The sequence below is a fragment of the Lolium rigidum genome, chromosome 6, assembly GCF_022539505.1.
Source record: "Lolium rigidum isolate FL_2022 chromosome 6, APGP_CSIRO_Lrig_0.1, whole genome shotgun sequence".
Classification (NCBI taxonomy): Eukaryota; Viridiplantae; Streptophyta; class Magnoliopsida; order Poales; family Poaceae; genus Lolium; species Lolium rigidum.
Window position 1 is genome coordinate 12,372,971 of NC_061513.1, and position 10,532 is coordinate 12,383,502.

General features: G+C 44.5%; 1 pseudogene; it reads right to left on the reverse strand.

Moving 5' to 3' along the window:
• Positions 1-552: 552 nt before the first annotated feature.
• On the reverse strand, positions 553-10,342 carry LOC124662179 (annotated as a pseudogene).
• Positions 10,343-10,532: the final 190 nt, after the last annotated feature.

Sequence of the window (10,532 nt, forward strand, 5' to 3'; positions counted from 1 at the left end):
CCTCTTCCTTCTCACGGTATAGAATAATCGGACTATGGTCGGAACAAGGAGACACCTTGTGTACTACCCTGGCCTCCGCGAACATGTTCCTCCACCGATTATCCGCGACGGCTCTGTATTTATTTCGTATTTATTTAATATACTATTTTTTCTCTGCTCTTAATTTCAATATAATTTCATTTAAGTTCACTAATCTATATATTTTTTGCTACATCGCACATGTTTTCGGCGGTAGGATATCTCATACAAGCTAGTGCAAGAAAACTCTTGCAAGCGGCCCTGGGCGTTGCTCTATAAAAAAACGGTGCCACGGAGGTGTAAGCGAGTGGCCTTCGAGTTTTGATTTGAACTTTCCATCGGGCGTCCTCCATGTACGTGCCTCCTCGATCATGTAAGCGCCCAAGACTCGAGAGGACCTCAGCTGCAGCCGCGAGGAAGAAGCCCGCCGAGGGCGAGAGATGTGGCCATGGAGCATCATGAGTCCGCACAATAGTTGCTCCCTCTCGATCGCCTCCAAACCTGGTTCCTGCCTCCTCCGCGCGGCGCGTGTTCCTACGAAAGGGAGGCCGGCGGCGGTGGGGTGGACATTTTCGAACGCATGGGCACTCGCATGGCAGCGTTAAATGGCCTTCTAATTTGGGAGATTGCTTCTAGTCTAAGGCATGCACACGTTGATCGGGACGAGCGTGGTTCCTCCGTCTTCGGCACGGGCTCGTTTGGATGGCTGGAAAGGCTGGCGCTCCAAGTCTTGCTTGAGATCATCGTGGTAGAAACCGCCCAGCCACACTTCCTTGAGCCAAATTAGATTCTCTAGGAGAGAAATCTGCAAAGACGAGCCACTGGAGCACCTGGATCTTTAGCACCTTGACCCAATCACGTCGCTTCCCAAAACTAAGCTCTAATCTCGAGGTGCACTCAATCTCGAGGACCCGGAACATGTTCGGATACCCATTTTCAATGCTTAGTGAATTATCTAACTCATGTTCTTCTATATCCCGTTGTGTTAATATGCTCAACCCAAAATTGACCTTTCTTATATTCTGAAGTCGAAGAAGCCGGACTGGGGATATTTGGACATGACCGTACGCCTTAAGGCTCTTGAGGGTCTTGGGTGGTTCAGAGATGTCACCGAAACGAGCGAAGAGACCACCCTTATCCTCATCAACTCGCACGCGACAGGGACTCCGGATGGGCATAACTCTGAGATGGCCGAACAAAAGTCCGGCCGGTGTTCTCGGTAAATGCCGGACACCCCGAGCTTGCGCAATTGGGTAAGGTTCTTAAGCTCCTTGAGGGCGGCCTTCCCAGCTGCAACATTGACAACACCAAGAGTATGCAAGGCCGTCAGGCTTCCAATCCCTACAGGAACCTTAACACTTCCACTATCATGTCGGGGTTTACGGAACTTGGACAACCAACTGGATACCAAAGTCTGTGGCCTGCTCCATGATGATGTTGTTGATGTTCGGACCCCATCTGATACTGCTTCTTGGACTCTGGCTGTGTTCTCAGCTGGTGTTGATATCTGGTCCACATCTGCTGTTTGTGAAGTTGCAACTGTGTCATCACCTTCATCCTTTGTCAAGATGGTGCCGGCACGAATGTATTGTAGTTTCTGTAGCTTTGAGATACCCAGCGGCAGCTTGATTACCGAGGTGCCTCTGACGTCCAGAGTCTGCAACTGCCTCAGGCCACACAATGATTCTGGTAGAAGGCTGATCTTCTTGTGTCCTCGCAGGGAGAGGAACTTAAGGCGAGGCAGTAGCTTCCCAATATGCTCAAGATCATCATATGCCACATCGGTTGCTTCCTCCAGATCCAGCACCCGAACCAACCTCATCTTTTCAGAGATGAGGAAGGGTTTCCAATCACCAAACACCGTCAGCGACCTTAGCCGTGAGACATCTATTCCCCTGAATACAACCTCATCTCTGTCCCAGCTGCTCCTTATGGTGAGATGCTGTCCTGCATGCTGCGAATTGAGGCTACAATGCCCATCCAGTGCAAAGACAAGGTTATCTTCCATTTGCCGTGAGATGATGTATTCATGGAAGAAAGCATTAACTTGGCACAAGACACTGGACCCTTTTTCTTCATATGATCTTGAAAACAATTTTGTCTCTAGATGCTGGATTATGCTCAAGTCGACAAGCTCCGAGAACAACCTTTCCCCATTCTCCTCGGCTACTTTATCGGATGTGTCCCGAGAGTAACCTTCTGCGATCCACCGCCGCAGCAAACGCCTCCGCCTGATGTTGTGCTTTGCAGGGAAAACAGACATATAAAAGATACATGGCTTGAGTGAATCGGATAAAGCATCGAAGTAATACTGCATCCAAGCAAATAAGCCCCTTAAACTGTGGAATTTTGGGTCCTTCTCCAGTGTTCCCATAAAGTCACCATTTATATCATTCAACAATTTTTTTGCTTCTCTAGACATGCCCTCAGATTGGCCTCCTGAAGGAGTTATTTCTTTGGCGAAGAGTTTGCGAATAGCATCTATAACTTTGAGAATCCCTCCACACTTGGCTACGATATGCTCTGAACCCGTAGGAGTCAATTCCTTGCAGTCCTGAGCCATCTAAAATCCAGAACAACAGTTAATGTTGGGAACAATGATCACTTAAGTACAATTGTTACACTTACAGTTATCTTCATTACATCACCAAAATTTTATCCAAGAAATGCAACATGATTTGGATTGAGCAAACGGATTAAGCGAGCTTCTGGTGGAAACGGATAATAGAACAGAACATAAGGGAGACGAAGCATGTACGTGCCATGAGAGGTCCTTTTCTGGTCGTGGAGAAACCAGAACCGGTATCCCTGAAACCAAACGCATAGCAAAGGCAAGGCTGGACATACTAGCAAGCAAAGCTGAACTGGGCTAGGTTAGCTAGTATATCCCAGCCGAGCGAGCAAACCAAACTCCTTGCATGGCCCCTATTTAGATCTAGTCGAGTAAAATAAAATAATATAGGTCCACATTAGGAAACAAGTAAATCAGTATACTTTGATTCAAACATTAAGCTCGAACTTTAATTTTTGCCACTGGGCCTATAGATGACGGTGGTTGAGATCTATGCACAAGATTTTTTTTAGTTTTTTAATATAGGATATTGTTTTTGATGAAAAGAAAAACTCCAGATTAACCACACAAATAGTACCATTACACTGCCGACAAGACTTTAATAGATGGTCAAGTTTCATCTAAAGCCTGACAATGTTTTTATCTCTCCACCGACAGGACCCTTTACTGACGGTGACCACATAGTGGCGGTCACTGATGAATCCACCTTTCACTCAAGGGCCAGGAACCCAGTACTGAAGACCCCCCAAAACTTATAAAATTCATAAATAATTCATATGAAATAAGATTGCAAGTTCTTCATTTTGAATGCTTAACAAAATGGAAATAATAATATCATATGGTTCAGCAACAAAATAAATAAATTCCACTACTTGCTACTCTTGTACTGTTTGCACTAATTAACTTCTCAAAAAATAACTTTTAAAGAATAACTGCAGTTCTAGCAGCAGGTCATTAGCCTTTCAAAGCAAAAGATGAATGACTAGCTAGTTCTTTTTCTTTCCCTTATTTAAATTGCATATACATTTTTTGAAACAAAAAGTGTATATACTAGCATGCATAAAACATATGAAATTAGCTTGCTGGTTGGGATGAAGTATAGCAGGCCAATGCATGGTCAGGAGGAAACACACCTTGTTGAAGAGATTAAGGGCCGAGTGCGAGTTAAGACCTTTGACGTTGACTACTTGTGCTTCCTTGTGTACACAATGCATGGTGACTTTTTTCTCATTTGTAACGACGATGATACGTGATTCCGTACTATCTGGTAAGAAGGCGGCTTTTATCAAGTCCCAGTCATCTGTGGACCGTAGGCCATCCATGACGACGAGGCATTTGTGTTCATGCAGAATCCTACGACAAACTTGAATTGGGTCTTGGCCTTGCACAATGCCAACAGCGGCAGCTTCCTTAGCTTGGATATCATCCGAATGGAAATCCAATAGTAAGCGGCGAGAGAAATCCGTCAAGTTGAACGGATGGGGCACATCTACCCAGCTGTACATTGTAAATCCATGACGACCATAGAGGTCGGTAGTTTGGCCGTCGGCCGTCTGGACTGATTGCCGCAAACCAAGCATTGCGTGGCAGAAGACGCTTCTGACGAGAGTTGATTTGCCAACACCAGCAATTCCCCACACGGAGATCACAGCGTCGCACGTGCCCAGAAGTTTTCCAAGGTCAAAAGCCGATTTCGCCTGATGCTCAACAAGTCTATATGTGTTGGTCCAGTCACGCGCCTCTTCGCTTCTATTGGAGAGTACACGGATAGTACTGCCCTGCATGTCAGAAACAGGCATAATTGTGTTTATTTTCGTTTCTTTAATGACTGGCATGAGTTTTTTTTTTTGAAAAATTTCACATTAAAAAAGTTTACCAAAACTAAAATTATAGACGGGAGAGGGGATAAGCTACTCAAGAGCCCCTGGCCGGCAGAGGCTCGCCATGGCGCCCAGCCTCACCACGTATCTAGAGATGCCTTTCTCAGCTGGTCGTGCGGCCGGCGGGTCACGAGGATGAACCGGTACAATGGCGTTCCCACTTTTTTTTTCGAGGTTCGGGGGGGGGGGGGGGATCCCCACCGCTTGTTATATTCCACGAAAGTAGCCTGGTAGGCCCATGTTCTTACAACAGATGTGGGGAGATACACGGGGATACATGGGAGAAGAAGACAATAAAAATACATAAAAAAGCAAACTAGAAAAAGGAACACAAAGGGAAGGGGGAGGTTAGCAACCGAACCCCCCGGGAGGTCAGCTCCACAAAGGACAGTCATTGCGACTTGGCATGGCGAGCGAAGGACGGCGACAAAGACTTGCAGAACCGAGACCAAGCACAGTCGAAGGGCGTCGGAGAAGTGAGTGGAGAGCATCTTGGGCTCATGCTCCAAACCATTGTGGAGTTGTTTATGTCCACTGAAAAATAGAATCAGCATGCCAGTGGGGAAACTGCTCATTGAGAGAGGGGATTGTGACTCGGGTTCTTTTCGCCAGGGACGTTTTCTCCATGGTCAACTATCGATGTGGATGGAGCCTGTCTCGTAGCATGTGCGATGGGAAACATGGTCAGGGGCCCGTCGAGCATCGCATTGCTGATTTCATCACTAGTAGTGGAACCGAGCGAACTTCAAGATATGCAGACTACCCCGTAAATAACTGTTGGCGGCATGTTCGGCAGGGCACCACTTCGATCTAAGGACTTGCCTAAGGAATTTCCGTCTTGACAGAACCTGGGAGGTGGCAAAACCCCCTTGATGGCTCCTTCTGGTGCCTGAATGTGACGCTTCCAAGAACCAATGTTGCCATGGGTGGGGTAGTGCATTGTCTCTGCGCCCATCCTGATCCAACCCGGGAGCAGGCAGGAGGAACAAGAAGCGGCGTCATTGCCAGCAATATGCTTATTGACATAATATATCCCTTAGCGGTCCAGTCCGTCAGCTCGAGGAGGAAATGCTACATCTGGCTATTGATGGAGAAGGCACAGCCAAGGCTATGAATGACATTCTCAGCCATCGCAAGGGGAAAGCTGTATTGACTGTTGGAAAGGACAAGGATCCTGGCTGGATGATGTTGTTCGCTTATGAGGTCATGATGCAAATGCTGGTGAAGTGCTTTTGCTGCGGGAGAAGCTGGTGTATTGTCAGTAGGTTTAGGTTCAGCTTAGTTGTTTCTGGGCATGCCCGAGGGTTCAAGAAAGGGTTGTAATCGACTTTCTTCAGGACTTATCATGCTGAGCTACGAGGGCGGAAAGTCTATACTACACCGCTCTGTGCGGCACTAGTAGGTCGCGCCACCTAAAGCGGTGGCTTCATAGGCCAGCCCGTTTAGGCGGGGGTTTCTTTTTAAATTCTTCTATTTCTTTTTTTCTTTCCTATTTTGATAGTAAAAAATGTTCGTGGCATGAAAAAAAATGGTCACATTTTCAAAAAGGTTGTTCATAGTCAAGAAAAATGTTCACGATATTTTAAATAATTGTTCATGTGGTTAAAAAAAAGTTCACATGGTTAAATAAAGTGCTTTTATGGAATTAAAATATGTTCATTTGTTTCTTAAAAATGTTCATGGATTTGAATTTTTTCTACACCACTGAACCACCTTTGTATTAATAAATGTAACTTGATAAAAATTAAAAGATATTTCAAAAATTAGAAGCACTTCCCTCACAAAAATTAAAAGTACTCCCCTGTGAGGGAAGTACTCCACTTTATTTAACAAGCCCCCCTGTGAGGGAAGAACCATCTACGAGGGCTTACCGAATTGGGCTAAAAAATGCTTGTTTTCTAATACAAGAATCACCATTCAGTTGGGAGAACGCAGTCATCTTTGTGACGTAGAAAAAAAATTCTATATGTTACATTTCTTAAAACTGTGTTGTGTTACTTCTGTCCTTCTTACGTGTTCTTTCTAACGGAAGGCTGACATCATCTTATTGCATATGCTCTAACAACACCAAACACGTTGTGTCTTTTCTAAAGTATAAATGTACGCATACGTTAAGAAAAGTAATTAGTAAACAGACTCTAGAAAGAGAGTACTCGTAGAAGATAATGTCATGAATAAACATGCATATATACCTTTATCAACGGGTGAAAACGCACCGTTTCCCCTTCTAGATCTTGGGCGTTGAAAGCATGCTGTTCCTCAGATACAACATACTTGGCCACATTTTCATTATTTGTGATGACAATGATCCATCCTTTCGTAGGTTCGGATAAGAAGGCATCTCTTATCGAGTCCCAGTCATCCCTGGACCCCAGACCATCAACAACAACCAAGCATTTGTATTTCCGTAGAAACTCACAGCACCCTTGAATTGGGTCTTGGCCTTCCATAATACCAACTGCTGCAGATCTCTTGGACTGTAGATCATCTGAATGAAAATCTAAAAGCAAGCGCCGGGAGAAGTTAATCAAATTGAATGGATGCTGCACATAGACCCAGCTAAACATTCTGAATTTCCTTCCTTGAAGTCTGTGAGTTCTCTGGTCATCTTCATCCTCCCGTTCCAATGATTCTTCAGACGAAAGAATTTCAGCATAGTATTTGTTTCTGACAATATCCGATTTCCGCGGACAGGAAGTCCCCCACACAGAGGTGACGTGATTTTCTAAAAGAAAATGATTAAATACACGTTTAGTTTCCTTCTTGAACCAGTCACGTGCCTCTTCCCTTCTGACAGAGAAAAAGCGCCCCCTGCGAGAAACCTCCTTGTCTTCAGTTTCATAGTACTGACAACCCTGCAAGTAAAGACACATGATCGTTATGCATCGTTCCTTGTATGATCTATAGAAAGGTTCTAGTTTGGGGTGAGTAAATATGCATACCTTTATCAAGGCACGAAGCACCGGGTCTGTTTCTAGATCTTTGATACTGATAGCTCTATCTTCATTATCTACACAATGTCCGGCCACCCTTTCTTCATTCGTAATGGCGAGGATACAACCTTTAATTGGCTTGGATAAGAAGGCATCCTTTATCACGTCCCATTCATTTGTGGACTGCAGACCATTGATCACGACGAGGCAGTCATTCTCACGCAAGAATTTACAACACTCTTCAGTTAAGCCTGGGTCTCTCATCATACCAACGGCTGCAATTTCGTCGACTTGGAGGTCTTGCGAACGAAAATTCAAAAGTAAGCGCCGGGAGAAGACCTCCAGATTGAAGGGAACGGGTACATCAACCCAGCTATGCCGTTCAAATTCCACTCCCTCAAATTGCTTGGACTTGTACATTATGCTGGTGTACACTTTATGGACGATAGTTGATTTGATATCACCATTACTCCCCCACACGGAAGTCAGACCGCGACATCTGATTTGCCAAATAAGTTCACGTGTTCCACTACCACGCCCAGACTGCAAGTATGAAACGTAATTATGAAATTGGATTCCAGCTAGCTGTGCATTCAAGATACATATCTGAAGGACATTTGTCTATGTAAAAAGAAAAGGCACATGCACACAAAAGAAGAAGAAACATTTTTCGATAAAGGGAATATATTAATATTAGGAGATACCAAATACACCCAGCCTCTGCAACAACGCATTACCCTAATGGCATTACGGATTCACACAGCCAAAAAAGAGAAAAAGAAACTAAGAAATAAAAGTCTCGCTACAGTATTCTAGCCCGAGCAACAACACAATACAACCACCACCAAGACAACACTTGAAATTTAGGCTCTTCAAAAGCGACGCCTCCAAGAACGGAACAGTGCACAAGTACTCCCCCACACGGCAGAAGGGTCCCAACTAGGTAAAGTCATCATGGATACCTTTAATTGCTCTGTGGATTCGCTCACACAGTATGTGATCAGTGATGGTGGTCTAATTTATACTATGATGCACACTCTAGTATATATATGTGCCCGGATGAAACAAACAATATAAAAATGTGTGTCATATTTTGATGTAGAATATGTCAATAGATTGTGAAATGCATGTTTTATGAGTCACGATTTTCATGATATTATTTAATTTCATTCACAATTGTCAAAAGGCATTTTATTCGTTTAACTTTTTGTTCAGTTCAATCAATTGCCATGATAAAAAAAATTGAAATTTCATATATCCACTCTAGGTAATGGCTCAGTTCATATTTTTTTCATGATATTAAAAGATAAATTATGCATTTACATAGTTAATGTATCAGACTAGTTATTACTATCTATTTAGGGCGGTATTGGCCTATGGAAGTCAAGCCCACTAATATTATGTGGAAATTTAAAGAGCAAGCACTATATATTTGTAACAATTAGTGCTTCAGACCACATTGCTATTAAGTAGTTATCCTCCATTTTGAGAAGAAAAAGAAAGCTATTAAGATCTATACTTTTCCAGAAAGATTTTCTTATGGTTAGGATTATATAACTATGGACATACGTAGTGTTCAAAGACAAATTTATAATTTTTTTTTTAATTTGGGACATTTAAATTAAACCTTACATATAGATCAACGTCGTAAGGAACAGTATGGAGAGTACGAAATAAAAAACATGTACTTATGTGAATAATTTTCATTGTAGTATATCTAATGTTGTCTCCGACTTACCTTCTTGGAGAAGGCACAAAGTGATTGATCATCAGAGAACCGCGTGAGCTCTGATACTTGATATGGCTTCCCTGTGCAGAGAAGTGCAATCTGTAACTGATTTGTTGAGACGATTACACGGCTGCCGTTGTTACTGTCCGGTAGGTACGATTTGATAACATCCCATTCTACCACAGTGGATACCTGTTCAAGGATGACCAAGTACCTCAGCCCACTCATCAATTGCCGCATGAGTTTAGCCTTGAGTTGAGCATCTTCCATATCCAATGCCGATTTCATCCTTGCTAGGAATTCTGCACCTAAGTTATATTCGCCAGACCTCGCACAAACCTGAGTCAGCATGCTCTTGATAAACTCATCAGGTTGAAAAGGAGTCATCAACTTGACCCAGGCACGGGTATTGAATCTTTCGCAGATTTCTGGGTCATTATATGCCTTCATGAGAATGGACGCCACCCCAAGATCAGCTGTTCCTGCGCTTCCCCAAACCGAGATCACCTGAAGATCACTGTCTCGACTCTTGATTAACTTCTCAAGGTCGTCCATGCGGTTGCTGCGACACTTCCCCATGTCCTCCCACACCTCTCTTAGGATGTAGAATGCTGATCGGCATGTATTTGCCCGATCTGGCTGCTCAGCCAGTGACATGGGTTTGGTGGAGTTGGAGCCAGAATCCACGATGAGGTTGTAGCGCACGTTCCTCTGGCATACATCCTCGACCCTGGCCTTGATATCCTTTATATCGTCGACCGCTTTGTCCAGGGGCAGTGGTGGCGCGTCGCAGGACACCACCATGAGCCCGAAGCGCCGCAGCCACCCCAAGGACGTCTTCTTGTCCAGGTGGACAACAAACTCGACGCAGTCCTCAACGTCAAAGGCGAGGTCACGGATCTGCCTCGCCCAGGTCCTCACCACTTCATTTTGGGCACCCTTCACATTGGCGACTTTGAGAAAGGATTGCATCATTTCGAACTCACCGGTGATGAACACCAGGTCGTTCTGCACCCTCACCCTCAGCTTCTTCTCCTCCTCTATCGCCAACTTCACCCTGCTCACTGTCCCCTCCATCGCCATCTTGGTCAGCCCAAGCGCGAAGTCCGCCATTGTTTGAGCTCCCAGAAGCTCTCTACACTACAGGAGGTATGGTGTTTGATGCGTTGTCGTGAGGTTGAGGCAAGTGATAAGATGCTACCGGTGCTTAATTGAGACTCGGCATCAGCCCGGGGACAGGTTTATTATAACAGGGAGGGAGAGCATCTGTGCGGTTGGTGCCGATGGTGACTTAAGGTCGCTGGACCAATAATACAGGTAGACGAATTCAAGTTGGTTCCCTGTCAAAAAAAAACAAAAAAAAATCAAGTTAGTCCCACGTAGTACTGTACTAGTAGTGA